At 45.4% G+C, this 15,153-nt stretch overlaps 1 protein-coding gene and 1 long non-coding RNA gene across 3 annotated transcripts in view; one reads left to right on the top strand and one right to left on the bottom strand.

Moving 5' to 3' along the window:
• Positions 1-15,153, top strand: part of Pacrg (parkin coregulated) — a 458,018-nt gene that overhangs the window by 334,416 nt on the left and 108,449 nt on the right. The window lies entirely within an intron of this gene.
• The window catches only part of LOC128118298 (uncharacterized), a 32,261-nt gene that overhangs the window by 15,824 nt on the left and 1,284 nt on the right, over positions 1-15,153 (bottom strand). The window lies entirely within an intron of this gene.

Raw genomic sequence — 15,153 nt, 5'->3', positions numbered from 1 at the left:
TAAGCTACTCTTTTGGAACTCAGAAAGGAAAACTGCATGCATGCATTTGCTTTGGCCATAACAGTTCCATCTCCTCTAATATCGGCATGGAATTATAAGTACGTCTGGATCTTTTGGGTGCAACAGACTGGATGTGCACCTGCCAGAGAGCATTTACCTGGGAGGCTCAAGTCCAAGGCCTTGGGAGACAGGCAGCTGCATCAGCATTTTACATCTCTTGGTGTAGTGAAGCCTGCTGGAATCTCCACCATGTGGACTGAACTGGAGGGAAAGCTGGGGGTCATTAGCCAGCTGTTGGGGTTTATCCCAGACAGGAGAGCCACATCTTGGCAGGTGGTGACCGACAAAAAAGAACCTCTGCTGGAAAGGACAGTTAGGAAGACGTGACGTTGGAAATGTTGGAAATCCAGCCTTATTTTCAGGGTAGTTCCAGAGAACCAAGGTTCTCAATCTTAAGTGCATATTTAAGTCACATGGGAAATTTCCAAAGTTCTGCTGTTGACTTCTGTTCCCTCTTGTACAGTAACCCCAATCCCCCTCCCGATAATCTGAGTCACATGAGTTCACAACACAATCCTTTCAGCTCTTGTTCAGTTTCTGCTCGCTCTAGTTCCACAAGAGAAGAGAGTCTACCAGAGGAGAAGGCAGTGCTGACCTCAGAAGGTCCACAGTTCATGCTACCAGGGCTGAGACTTTCCCACTGCCTGGCCCACAGATGTTCCAGAATGCCATCTGAAGCTCAGCCTGTTGTAGGCATTGACAAATCCACCTGAGTGTTGCTAAGGTCCATCCTAGGCTGAGATCAACACAACAGGACCACAGCCAGGCAAGGTGCCTGGGGCCAGACCCCAGAGCTAGCCAGAGTCAGACAGGAGTCGAGAGTCTATGAAAGCAGGACAGGGCTTTCTCTGACGCAAACACTGAAACCAGTGTTTCAAAAGTGGTGGAGAAAGAGGCTTGCTAGCCAGCGGGTGGGCTGCTCAGAGCCCAGAACACAGCCAGATCCACTGGACCTACAAGGCTGGTCAAACTCAGCCGGTCTCTCCTGGGAACACACACCACCGTGTGGCTAGCAGTTCCCACCCAGGGATTTTCAGCCGTGTCCACACCTTCTTGCAATCCAACTACTTTCTCCTTGGCTCCAGTTTTCAGCTAGATTTAACTGCTGAGGATTTCAATGGTATAAAAATATTACTCCCTGTGCTTTCTAGTTTCTGTTACACTGAACTTCACTTTTGCATTTATAAATTTAGAACTGAATAGCTCAAAAAAGTTACTAGTACCGTAGTAAATGTTAAATTTTATAAGAGGGTTTATACCAAAATAGATGTGGGCCTTCAGCCTGAATTCCCTTTGGTGTGAACAGTATCTTTTATTGTAAACTACAAAGGTTTGTAAATAATTACAGAACTAAGTTTTAAAAGGAAAACGGAATTTGTAGACACGGACTGTTCTTTGAAACCTGTGATGCTCGATTTTAATGTTAAATAGGTGCTGTGACTTATTTTTCAAGTTTTGATGAATCTAAGACCACCCTCCCCTGAGGAGCTGAAGTAGGTGGTCTTTCAGAGTGTTCCTTCTCCTTTTCCTGTCCTTATGCCTAATTGTAAAGTTACAAACAAACAACCAAAAAAACAACATGAAAATGCACATTTGTAAAAATACTGAGGGCCATGCTGTGAGAAGGTAATTGGGAGGCAAAAATTGGGTCAGAGTAACAAAGCAGTGTTTGTTTCCATTCATACTTCCTCCACAGTAACCTCAATCCTCAAATCCTTCCAAATCTCTGAACCAAGTGTCGCACGCGGCATAGTCTTCACGGCTTCTACCCTGTGCCTGCTACTGTTGTGTTCTCCTGATCCAACCAGTTAGCAAGCCTCCTGTGAACTGGCCGTTGCCATCTTAGCCTTGCCAAAGCTCCCTTATGTCAGCGCCCAAGGTGACTCTGACTTGACTTCCGGTCATGCCTCTGAGTCCAGTTCCCAGTCTCTGGGCCCCAGGGGTGAGGGCAAGTGTCCCAGGTGCCTATCTGGGTTAGGAGTCCGCAGAGGCCAGAAAGCAGAGCTGCCCTCAGAAGTCCTGGGACCAGTCATCTCCACGGAGTTCTGGGGACTGAACTACACAACCCACAGTTCACAAGGATCACAGGTCAACTTTGCTGTTCCTCTGGTCCACTGGTCCGCATGGGACCCCCATCCTGCTTATTGTCCAAACCATAAGGAAGGAGAGGGCCATATAGCTTAGAGATAAAAACCTAGGGTGAGCCTCACTTAACCCCGAGTGGTTTTCAACCCAGCGAGGCTCATGACATCAATCCTCCTTTACACAAAGCCTTAGGGTGTCTTGACAAGGTAATGCGCGCTAGGTTTATGACCTTGTCCTGACAAGGGTTTGCAATGGTGAGTCTCAGCAGAAGCTTGACAGCAGAAAACACATTGCAAGCCTCTTTTGGGTACCTGACACATGCTGGGGCCCCTGGCTGTTACCAAAGTAAGGATCCCTCATCCCCAACTCCAAGGGGCCAACAACCTACTAGGGGCCAGTGACTGCTGTATTCTATGACAAGAGCTTCAAGGTCACATGGAACATTCACATGGGAGTCCATACAATGTCTGGCGGAGGGAAGCTCTTTAGAGTGGTTAGGACTTCTAAAGAATACACACTAACTTCAGTCAAGACTGGGGGCAGCAGGGAAAAGACACCGAGACAAGGAAGGCGTAGCCTTGCTCAGAAGCACTGGCTCGGTAGACCCTTGTGCACGGGCAGGGGCCATTACTAGGACACTGGTGGGAAGAGGAATGAGCGGCCACCAAGAACCATGGGAGAGCTTGGTAGAACCAGGGACTCGCACCAACGCGCGCTGACAAAGAGCTGGCAGGAAGCTACCGTGTTCAGGCAGCCACCCATCATCTATTTATGGGTTGCTTAGTGGGACTGGGTTCCAAGAATACATCCGAAGAGAACAAAGCCTAAACCTTAAGGATGCTGCTTTCCCATGGGGGAAACCACACCAGGACTCCAGAACCCTGCATCCTTGAGGGGCTACTGTGATAGGAAGAACACTGGAGTATTAGCTAAGGGCAGCAGATGAGAAGCATCAGGTCCAGTCCAGGTGACCCTGAGGAGTTCAGAATCCAGGCCTCAAGGCTTGCCTTATGTCCTAGCCAAAGTGACTCTATTGCTGAGATAAAACACCATGAGCAAAAGCAACTTGGGGAGGAAAGGCTTTATTTGGCTTCCCCATCCACATCAGAGTGCATCATCAAGGATGTCAGGGCAGAAACTCCAGCAGGAACTTGAAGGCAGGAGCTGCTGCAGAGGCCGTGGAAGGGTGCTGCTTTACTGCCTTACTCCTCATGGCTTGCTCAGCCTGCTTTCTAATAGGGACGGCACCACCCATGGGCTGGACCCTCCTCCGTCAATCACTGAGAAAATGCCCCACAGGCTTGCCTGCAGCCTGATCTGATGGAAGCGTTTTTTCTCTGTTGAGATTCCCTCCCCTCGGGTGACTCTCGCTTGTGTCGAGTTGACATAAAGCCAGCCAGCAAAGCTCAGCAAAGCCCAGCTGGTAGGAACAACAGGGCACAGCCCTGAAGAGCCCCCAAGAGCGGGCAGACACAGTGCGAAGAAGCTGTAGGAGATAGAAGAGAATGGGGGAGAGGTGGAACGGGGTGTCTTTGCACCAGCAGCCCCGTTATCTAACTTAGTCACATTACGAACTCTGTTAAGTCCAGAATGTACTGAGGAGGGAGGGACTACTCCAACACAACACAGCTTTTCTTATTTGAAGGTTTTACTGGTTGTGCTAACAAACCCCCTTGGTTTGATTGAAACACAAACGGAATGTAAAAGAAATGCCTGTGTGGGTAACAGTGGGGTGCCTTGGTCATGGCGGCTGGAGTGGGTCCCTGGGCGTCCCTGTCTGCGAGGGGCTGTGAGAGCGTTTTGTGCCGGTTTCTGCGGCCTCTGCCAAGGCCACAGTGGCTCTGTCTTCTCCCCGCTGTCCTTCCTGACTGCCTTGTTTGTTCCACTTGCCCCGCACAACAACGACGACGACAACAACAAAGACGTAGATTAGAATCAACCCTTTGTTTCAGCACCAGTGAAAGAATTATTTTGTTAATTGGTATATTGATATCCCCAAACTGCTCACTGTGCCAAGTTATTAAGAGTCGGCAGACAAGGGGCAGATTAAACTTTGGATCACCTGTTCCTTCGGGCAAAACACATCAAGCAAATTGACTGCAACCAAATGTCATATTATTTACATGGCGTGCACAATTTATTTCCTAAAAATGTGCTCTCGACAAAAGATGTGAGTTTGCTCTTAAGCATATAATGGGCCCCACTTAATAGCAAACCTCTCTTATGCAACCCTCTCTATAATTAAATCATATGGAAAAATGTCACAAAGCAAAATAAAATGTATTTATTTCAGCCATATCTTCCCACAGCATGACATGAGGTCTGAAAAAGAATCACTAAGCATTTTTCTGCCATCTGTGCTGGTAGGGGATACGTCTCCACGCCTGTCACTGGAAAATATTCCATTTCGAATTAAGCTTAGTCTTCTTATTACTATCTAGTGTCTGGCTGGATGAGCGCAAAATCCGACAGAATTCCTTAACTGACACAATATTTTTCCCTTCATACTTGTTATTTTGTAGCAAAGCTAGTCTGCCATAATGCCTTTTTCCTGAACTTGCAGGGTGCCAAGAGAGAGAAATCATTAGAAAATTTCATTTGTGTTAAAGTCTTCACGCCTTTGCATCTGAAAAAGTCATAGCATTTTCCAACAATTAAAAATTGCAGTTTCTCCTAAGCCCAGTATGTATCCCTGTGACGATGTGGACCATGGTGCTGAGTGAGCCTGGGAATCCCCCTGCTGTTAGTTTAGGAATCACCAAGTCCTGCCCCTTGGCATTGTGGCTTCCCTGACAGATGAAGCCTCCAGGTTACACTTGGCCATGACTGTGGCTAGAGTATACGAGTACTGAAAGGTTTTTTTTCTATCCTTTACTCAGTGAAGCCTTTTACAGCTTATTTGTGAGACATAAAAGCCCTGCCCAGTCTTCGTGGGCCACTTGTCTGATTGAAGCAGGTGCCAGGGGCCCGGGTTAAACACCAAGCACGAAGATCTTCGGTCACGGAGGATCCCTATGATTCACTCAACAATGACGAGGTGGTGCTGTGTCAGGTGGAAGCACCTGACTCCCCTACTGCACGTCTGTCCTCTCAAGTTCACAGCATTCATATGCAAACTTCTAAATCCCACAAAATTAAGCAAGCGTGGTTTGCTTGAGAGGAATGTCACATGAAATTGTATCATTTTGATGATGATTATACAGAAAAGGTTTCGCTGAAAGTGAAAGCTGTGCGTTATTTAGTTTGTCATAGGGTCAAGGGCTACATTCAAGTAACACATTTTCTTGACTCTATTCAAAACTCTAAAAAGATGAAAGTATCATAGCTTTTCAAGATTCCTCTCTTTCTATAGTTTTTAAAATATTTTATTAATACTTTTATTTGATCACGTTCACCCCAGTTTATACATAATAGTTGCATAGTTTGTGGAATATAGGTGGTGTGATATATATATATATATATATATATATATATATATATACATATATATATATATTATGTCACATTCCAAGCAGGGGCAGCATGTGTCTCATGTCTGCGTATTCAAACCTCAGCCATTTCTCCACAGTGAGGACATCGACTCCATCTTCATCCGTCCTCTCTTCTGCTTTTTAAGTGTGTAATACTTTGTCATCATCTGTACAGTCACGTCCTGGGCAGGAGAACACCAGAACTCACTCTCCTCCATCACTACTAGCTTGCTGCCTATTCACAACTCTTTGTGCGTCCCTCCCATACTCCCAGCCTCCTGATCACTGATGTGCCCCTGGTTTCTGTGGGAGCAGTGTTTCAGATTCTGCATGTTAGTGTAATCACATGACACTTGGTTCTCTGTGTCTGGCTTATTTCACATCACATTGTGTGTTCCAGTTCTATCTCTGTTGTTACGCATAGCACGATTTCATATTTTTGTGGTTGAATAGTTTCACATTTGTTTCTTATATAAATTTATATATATAAGATTTTATAGCTAACAAAATATGTATTTTACAGATTTACAGTGGGATTTAGTTCCCATGCCCCTCTCCATGCTGGCATTTGGCCTGACTTGGGCTTGTACAGGGCTTGTGCACGTTGTCACAATTGTCACAACCCCTGTGAGTCCATGCGTGCAGATGCCCTGCTGTGTCAAGACTATACAATTTTCTTGTCGTCATCTACCACCTCCGACTCGTACATTCTTTCTTCTCACTCATCCTCAATGATTCCTGAGCCTTGGGAAAAGGGGTGTAGTATATATGTTCCGTTTAGGGCTGAGAATTCTGTAGTCTCTTTTTCTCTGCATGTTGGCCAGGTGTGGGTCTCTGTGTTAACCACCACGTACTGTACACAGAAGCTTCTTCGATGAGAGTTGAGAGATGCGTTAATCTATGATTATACTAGTAAGTCATTAGAAGCCATTTTAATACAATGTCAGTTTAGCAGAATGATAATCGTAGGTTCTTCCCTGGGACACAGAACCCATCTGACTGTAGGTTCTTGGCCCAGTAATGGTTTCTGGTATGGGCTTCATCTTGTGGAGCCAGACTTAAAGCCAATGAGAAAGTGGTTGGTTACTCCTGTGGCTTCACACCGCTATTGCGTCAGTGGGCATGTCTTGCAGTCAATTGTTGTAGCTTATAAGGTTCACAGATGGGTAAGATTGATGATTACTTTTGTAGAGCAATCCTAATTAGTCTTAACAATAAAAACATGGAGTCAGATATCAGAGTGAAATCTGAAAGATCAGAGAAGCAGAGCAGCCAGCCACTAGAGTTCTTACCGCTCTCTACAAATTCCTGTCTCTCTACGAGTTCTATCTCTATGAATCCTCAGACTGAATGGCACTGAGATCCTGTCTCTACCCACTTTATATTCTTGTCTCCACCTCCGTAGTGCTGGGATTAAAGATGTGAGCCACCCCCAACTGTTTCTGGCTCTGTTTCTCTCCTACACTGGATCAATCTCATGTAGCCCAATGTGACCTTAAACTCACAGAGATCCAGATGGATCTCTGCCCCCCAAATGATAGGATTAAAGGTGTGTGCCACCACTACCTGGCCTATGTGTCTAATCTAGTGCCTGGCTCTGTCCTCTGGTCCTCAGGCAAGTGTATTAGGGTACACAGTATGTCACCACACTAGCCAGTAGGGATGAAGCTTCCAGGTGTTTACTAGCTTGACTTCTCCATGTTCTATGACTCAAGTATGTGCCGTCTTCAGCCATAGGGTCTTGCCATCAATTTCTGGAGGGGAACCAACAACTATGGTGACATCCTGTAATGTTTGGGGTTCTATGGGACCTCACAGACCAACAACTACAAAAGAAGCAACCTATTCATGGCACTGGGCTTTTTATTTGTTAACTTGTATTATCTAATAGGTATATTGCTGTCCTGTTATAGAGTAACTCAATTTTAACTCGTGTGTGTGTGTGTGTGTGTGTGTGTGTGTGTGTGTGTGTGTGTGCCCTCGCACACATCTACAGTGGTAGGTTTCCATATTATATTTTCGAAAGATTTTTAATGTTAGTTACCCCTCCCCATATTCCCTCAATTACCACAACCTCACACGTCCACCCCAGTTTACCTTTCCTGTTCCATTATTTCCTTTTAATCCTTTGTACTGCTGTGTTCTGTCTTTCCTCCCTTGAAAGCTTCTCCCCATGGCTCCTAAGTAATTCTCTGACCTCTGTGAGTATTTCAGATACAGCATAGGCATCTGAAGATGCAAAGATAACATCCACGAATGAGAAAAAATATGATGTTTGTCTTTCTAGGTCTGAATTACCTCACTCAGAATGATTGTTTCCAGCTCCATCCATGTATTTTCAGATTTCATAATCTCATTTTTCTTAATAGTTTAATAATATTCTATTGTTTAAATAGACTACAATTTTACTATCCATTCATCATTTGATAAATAGCTAGGCTGTTCCTGTTTCCTGGTTCTGATGAGCAGAACAACAATGAACATGGATGAGCAGGTATCTCTGTAGTAGAATAGCACAGCTTTTAGGTATATGCCCAAGAGCGCTGTAACTAGATCATATGGTGAACCTATTTTTAGATTTTTTAGGGACCTCACACTGATTTTTATAGGGCCAGCACCAGTTTGCTCTCCCAACAACAGAGAATAGGTCTTCCACTTCCCCACATCAACACCAGCATTTTGCTTTGTTTTGTTTGATTTTAGACAGTTTGGCTGGGGTAAAATAAAATTTCAAAAAGATTTTAATTTGCATTTCCCTAATGGCTAAGAGGTTAATCATTTTAAAAATGTTTCTCATCCATCTGTGTTTCACCTTTTGAGAACTCTCTGTTTAATTCCATGCCCCATTTTTAAAGTTTGGTTGTTTGTTTTGCTGATTTTATTTTTTTTTAGTTCTTTGTGTATTCTGTATACTAGCCCTCTGTCAGACTGCTTCCCATTCTGTGAGTTGTCTTTGCACTTACGTGATGGTGTCCTTTGCCATATAGAAACTTTGGTTTCATGGCGTCCAGATTGTTGGATTTAATGCCTGGGCTGCTATGGTCCTGTTCAGAAAGCCCTTTCCTATGCCGATGAGTTTTGAACTAGTCTGTTCTTTCTCCTCTATCATCTGGAGCTGAGTTTTGTGCAAAGTGAGAGACACGGATTACATTTCATTCTTCTGAACGTGGCTATCCAGCTTGACTAGCACCATTTGGGAAGATGCTATCTTTTCTCCAGTGTATATATACCATAGTTTCCTCATTCATTCAACATTTGGTGGAAAATGTGAATGGAGTGTAGATGCCTCTTTGAAATACAGATTTCATTTCCTTTGGGTAAATATCCAGTAGTAGAATTACTGGGTCATACAGTTACTCTATTTTTAAATTTAATTTAATTTAATTTAATTTGTGTGTGTGTGTGTGTGTGTGTGTGTGTGTGTGTGTGTGTGTATGTGTGTGTGTCTGTGTCTGTGTTTGTGGGTGCACATGCCATAGTAGTGTGCCATGGCACAAATGTGGGGGTCAGAGAACAACTTTAGGGAGTCTGTTCTTTCCTTCCACCAGGGGTTCAAACTTAGGCTGTCAGTCTTGAATAAGAGCGTTCCCCCACCAAGCCATCCTGCTGGCTCTGTTTGTAGTTTTTTGAGGAACCTCCGTACTGTTTCCTGCATTCCCAACAACACTGTGTGATAACATGAGTGATTAGTTGCATTCCCTCCTCCGTGTCACCGGCTCGTGTTGTCCTCTGTCTTCCATGACAGCCGTTCTAACCACGGTGAGGTGATCTCTCATGTCCTCTCTATTTCTGCTTCTGTGACGATTGGGATGCTGAGTATTTTTTCATTTGCCTCTTGGCCACTTTTGAGAACTATCTGTTTAAGCCAATCACCCAATCATGGGTCGTATCATTATTCGGTGTTGTTCGTTGGCCATTGCCTTTAAGTTGAATTATGTATAGATTCTGCATAGCAACCACTTGCTACTGCCTTAAAAACCAGCCCCAGCATTTTCCTGAAGTTACTTTTTGACAATAACAATTCAAGTGAAGTTGACTTGTAAACTATTAAATGAGACATAAAACTTAGCTCTTGTCACTAATAATATCATTAAAACTGTCGTACTCTTTCCAGTATCGATCTCATAGGTTCCCAACTGAACACAGTACTTATTCTTGTGACATTAATTTCATTCATTGACTGTTTCATTTTAACATTCTTTCATAGCCTGCCTCTGAACTCGATCTCAAATGTTCTCTCTTCCTGATTCAGCCCTTGGTGACTCCAGATCAAGGGTCTGCAACATTGACATTGGAACTATGATACAGAGAAACAGAGCAGACACATCAATGAAAAGTATTGAATGGCTTCCACTTTAAGCACCATGCTATCCAAAGACCAAAAACTGAAAATGACTTTGACCACGGTTGACTTAACCTATTGCTTTCACTAGGCCTGGCCTCGCGTCTATGTCTAAAGCTGAACTGGGGTTCTCAGTAAGACAAGAGGATGCCACTTGCACAAAAGCACAGATGTACTCATCCCCAAGATCTCCCTTACTCTAGGAGCTCTAGTTGGTCTCCTGTGGTGACCACAGGTCAGGTCATCGATATGGATGCTGAAAGTGTCCTATAGAGAGAACACTGGTCAGCTGTACCAAGTATTATTTTAAAGGACTGTTGGAAGCATTGACTGTTTGTGACTGTGGTTTCCTCCTCTGGCTTGGGTGAAGTACTAGGTGTTGTGACCATATTCTTCTAACACAAGAGATGGATCAACTTCTAGCTCACTGATCTTTACCAGCTTCAAAAAATATCAGTATTTGACTGAGGACTGCCAGAATGAAGGCTAATACCGTTCTGTGGTACCTGCACCGTGGTACACGCACCGTGGTACACGCACCGTGGTACACACACCGATTCTCTGTTTGGTAACACAGAAGAGTCCTTGTATGGCCCTAATTTTTTATTAGCTATTAATTTTTGTCTATGTGCTCTACTGAGTCTTTCCTCAGCCAGAAATCATAAGGAGTAGAATAAAATGTTAATTCCAGGGTTTTTCTTAATTAATAAAGCCTTACAATGTATTCCAGACTATGCTATGATGAAGCTTAATGCACTGTGTAGGTTCACTTTTTGGTTTTTTGTTTTGTTTTACAGTGTTGGGGATAGCTTGGCAATGCTCTGTGTCTGAACCCCACCCCCAGAGTTACATATTTGGGAATCTATTCCAAGGATGGGAAAGATATATGCTTCCTAAACCTAATAAACACAGGGTGTCAGAACCAAAGAGAACGTGCCTTTGTAAGTGAAGAAGTCAATGTCTCAGTCTCCAGATAAGGTCAAGGGTCAGGTGTTGAGCAGAGAAGCCAAGCAGAAAGGAAACACAGGGTAGTTGGCTGTGAGCTGAGCAAGTAGGGACTAACCACAGAGCTGTACAGAGGCAGGGAAGGTCTTGGGGGATGCAGAATCTGCTCTGCTTCCCTCAGCTGTGAACACTGCTCCTTGTGGCAGCCTGGCCCTGGCCTTGAAAGCAGAAATTATCACATGATCACCCATTCTGATTATCCCAGATTAGGGACTGGCAGGAAGGGTATGTGGTAAAGGATATTTCTAGAATGTGCCTAGGGAATCTGGCGAGGAGTTCAGAGGAGAGATGGAATTGGGCGGGTGGGTAGGAAGAAGACTTAAATAGATGCCCTGCAAGCTATGTTTTGGGAGGGTCTTGGTAATGGAATGCTTTAGACCACGCCATGCCAGCAACAGAAATGCATGTTCCTGGAGGTTCTGGGGACCCCAAGTCCAAGAGCAAGATGTCAGCAGGCTGCCTTCTTCTGAGGCCTTTCCTGGACAGATGATCATCTTTTTGTGTCCTCATATCTGTCCCTTGTCCCTCAGTCTCTATGTCTACACCCTCACCTCTTTATAAAGACCAGACCCAACCTATGACTTCGTTTTACCCCTGGTGCTTCGGTGAGCACATCATCTCCAAATACAGCCAAACCCTCGGGGATTGAAAGTTAAGGCTTGAGGGTGAACTCCAGGGGCCAGGGACACAGTTCCGGCCCTAACAGGAAGGAGGAAGAGTTGCTGGGTGAGACTGGAGGAGGGGGAGCTTGTGGCTCAGAACAGGAAATTACCAAGCCAGTGGCCCAATTGTAAGCTGGTGTCAGGGTCAGCCTAGACAAATGTCAAATGAGAACTGGTGGCAGTGGCTGTGCCCGTGGAGAAGACTTCAGAACGAGAGGCATGGATTTCCCTAGCGCCCTCCCAGATAGACGGTTCTCAACCTGAGGAGTTCGACCCCTACAGGGGTCACACATATCAGATATCCAGCATATCAGATATTTACATTATGATTCCTAACAGCAGCAAAATTACAGTTAAGAAGTAGCAATGAAATAATTTTACGGTTGGAAGTCACCACGTCATGAGGGACTGTGTTAAAGAGTCGCAGCATTAGCAAGTTGAGAACCACTGTCCTGGAGTATGCATTGAAACCACATGTCCCATGTCACCCTCATACTGTAAAGCGCCAAGGGCTCAAAGTGGCTCTTGTCATTTCTGATTTCCCAGCCACTTAGTCAGCCGTGAATAGCTGACCTGAAAAGCTGATTCCTGGTCAGACTTTCCCCACCTCCCCCACCAGACCAAGGGTCATGTGCCTGCAGTTTTCTGTAAATACCAGTAGATGGCAACCTCCCATCCCTGGCGGGTTGACCCACAGGGATCAGCAATGACCTGGCCCCTCAAGGACAGATCTTACTCTGTCTTGCCAATGGAATCTGAGGCCTAACAAGGATCAAAAACTAGGTCCCCATTTGGGGGCGCAGACGCCTCCACATGTGTCCTTGTACCTCCATCTCCAGTCACAGTCTCTCCCAAATGTCCCATGTGTCTAGGCTTGTTTCACTTTTCTCAAGGCAGCTAAACTTTTTTTGTAGGCTTGCTTCATCTCACGCCAGTTCAGGGGTGTCCTCCCTTCTGACATCACAATCTGAGGTTGTCATCTGCAAACGTGTTGGCCACATTCACACTGTCCTGGGATGCGTGTGATTCACGGGCTGCAGGCTCCACGCATCCGAACCTTCCTGTCCCTCCCCCACCCTCCTGCTCCTTGCCAACCCTGAAGAGAAACTCCTCAGTTGCTTTATAACCAGTTCCTAATCCCCAGCTCATCGAGTGTAATAGACGTTAAAGGACCTTCCCTTGTGGAAGTCTCGGAAATGATTAGGCTGACGTTTCTGTGAAAAAAAGCATAAAGGCTTTTGTATCAACTATCAGCAACACAACTCATTTAGTTTAGTTTTGGCGTTTTAAGGGTTAAAAATTTAGTATCGGCTGTAATATTTTAAAGCAAAACAGAGCATCGGTGTTAGTGTTAAGAATCCATTTGATGACAAGTGATGTGATTGACGAAATGGCATTAAATATGATTGATGAAATGGCATTAAAGTGTGACCCTGGCGTGAAGAGTAGAACCTCAGAGGTGAGGAAAGACGTGGGCACCTGACAGTGAACACAGAGAGACGCGACTCAATGGTAGAGACATGGCCGGCTGACGGTAGCCAGCTCTGGCTGAGGCTAGCTCCGGGCAGACCTGGGAGGAGCAGTTCACATCACCAGTCATCACAGACCCTCTCAACTCCGTGCCATGGCTATTTCTGGTTTTGTCTTAGAGGGGAAACTGAGTTCAGAGAGGTAGAAGTTCCCCAAGGTCTCACAGTGTCCTGGCTCTACAGCAGAGGGTGGTGTCTACCCCCAACGCCACATCAATAATAGCATAATTATGGCTCCTCAAAGGTGAGAAGGTTCACAATTAATCTAGAAATATGTTGCATTTCCCCTCAGTTCCTCACAAAAGTGACTAAGGCCATTCAGGCCAGCTACGGCCAGCTGGCAGTGATGCAGCAATGGATGTATACAGAGGACTAAAAAGAAAGCATTCAGATTTCCTCCTAGGGGGTGGGAGCCTGCAGGTTTGAAGTTCCTAGCTTAGCTAGCCCAGGTGGGTCCCCCAGAACCCCTCGCAGATGGGTCCCCCAGAACCCACACCCAGTTTGCCCCCTTGGGTGTGGCGGGCATTCCCACCTCACACTCTGCCACGGCTTTACTTTTATATCAAAATTAGTAAGAGGCCCATCAACTTGGCGCACAGCTAGTGGGCCTGCCCTTTGAGGGCCCTCTCTGCCCCTCGATCATCTCCATAGCCAGGGCCCCGATAAGTATGCAAATTGCACTACTGTCTTCTAAACCTAGAAATGCCCTTTCCCAGAATCCCAGGGAACCCTGAGTGTCTACATTTGACTAAGCCACTGTCATTATTTTAAGGCAAGGTGTAGAAGTTTGGTACACACTGACAACTAACAACTAACTGACAACGATCTTTTTAAAGTGTCAGATTTAAAGGTAGCTTTGTAAATTTGCAGTGAGCCCTGCACCTCTGCCCTTAGCCCAGAAGATTCCATGCCTTCACGGTGGGCTCACCCAGATGGAAGCTACCAAAACTACAAGGAAAATAAACTGGACTTTTGTGATTCTGAGTCACAAGAAATCCTGTTTTGCTCAGACAGCAGGATAAACAGCAAGGCACCTCAGGGAAGCCTCTTCGGCCAGGTCATAGAGTGACGTTTTATCTGTGTACATGTGCGGCTATTTCCGCCAATAGAGATAACTCTAGTTTTTTTTAATTCCTCTTTGTCGCTTCCATGATGAATCATGTAGTCAGAATAAGTTATTTTGAAAATAAAAGTAATGGGTTAGTCTAGATTATCTCTAATTTTTTTTGATAATTCCACTAAAATTTTCACACACACACACACACACACACACACACACACACACACACACACACACACAAATGGTATTTCCCAAAAGCAGTTGCTCCTCAGAACAGAACCATGTTACCCTACCAAGCAAGGCAGGATCAGCATCCAGGGGCAGAAAGCTACAGCAGCCCACTTTAGAAACCCTAGTGTGGCTGTTCACCTCAGTGAGGTGTGTCAGAACATGACAAGGGAGGCTGACTCTGTCCTAGCCAAGCAAAGGGCGGAGACTGGGGCAGGGGCTGGGGCTCAGTGTGTGACGTTCTTACCCTCACCTGGGAGACTCTAAGTTCAGTCCCCAGGGCCACTGCCAGCAGCTTCTCACACACTGCAAATGAATTTCACCTTGAGGCCTCCAAAACCGAGTGTGCCGTCAGCTCCTCAACCAGTCCAGATGGCGTGGCTCTCAGGACTGTGGGGCACTTAGGGCTCAGATGAACCATCTCCCGTAACCAAACAAGAACACCCAGGACTCAGGAATGCCCCAGCCACCCTACACCTCTTTCCAGTGACTGTTCCCCTGGAAGAGGTTTCTTATGCAAAACACCTTTTCACTGTAACTGTAGGGGTCCAGTTGATTTGCAGTCTGACTCAGGAGCCGGCAAGTCTGCAGTGCTGGGTATGATTCTTAAAGCCACAGGTCCCAAACGCCTGGACATAGGCTCACTCAGACTTTGGTGAATGTTACTGCATTTCCTGTTCCTAGAATGAATATAGAAACAGTGTCGAAGGCC

Source organism: Peromyscus californicus, unplaced genomic scaffold, assembly GCF_007827085.1.
Source record: "Peromyscus californicus insignis strain IS unplaced genomic scaffold, ASM782708v3 Scaffold_22__1_contigs__length_63687245, whole genome shotgun sequence".
Taxonomy (NCBI): Eukaryota; Metazoa; Chordata; class Mammalia; order Rodentia; family Cricetidae; genus Peromyscus; species Peromyscus californicus.
Note: the sequence above shows the minus strand (reverse complement) of the source record. Positions and strands in the feature narration are given on the sequence as shown.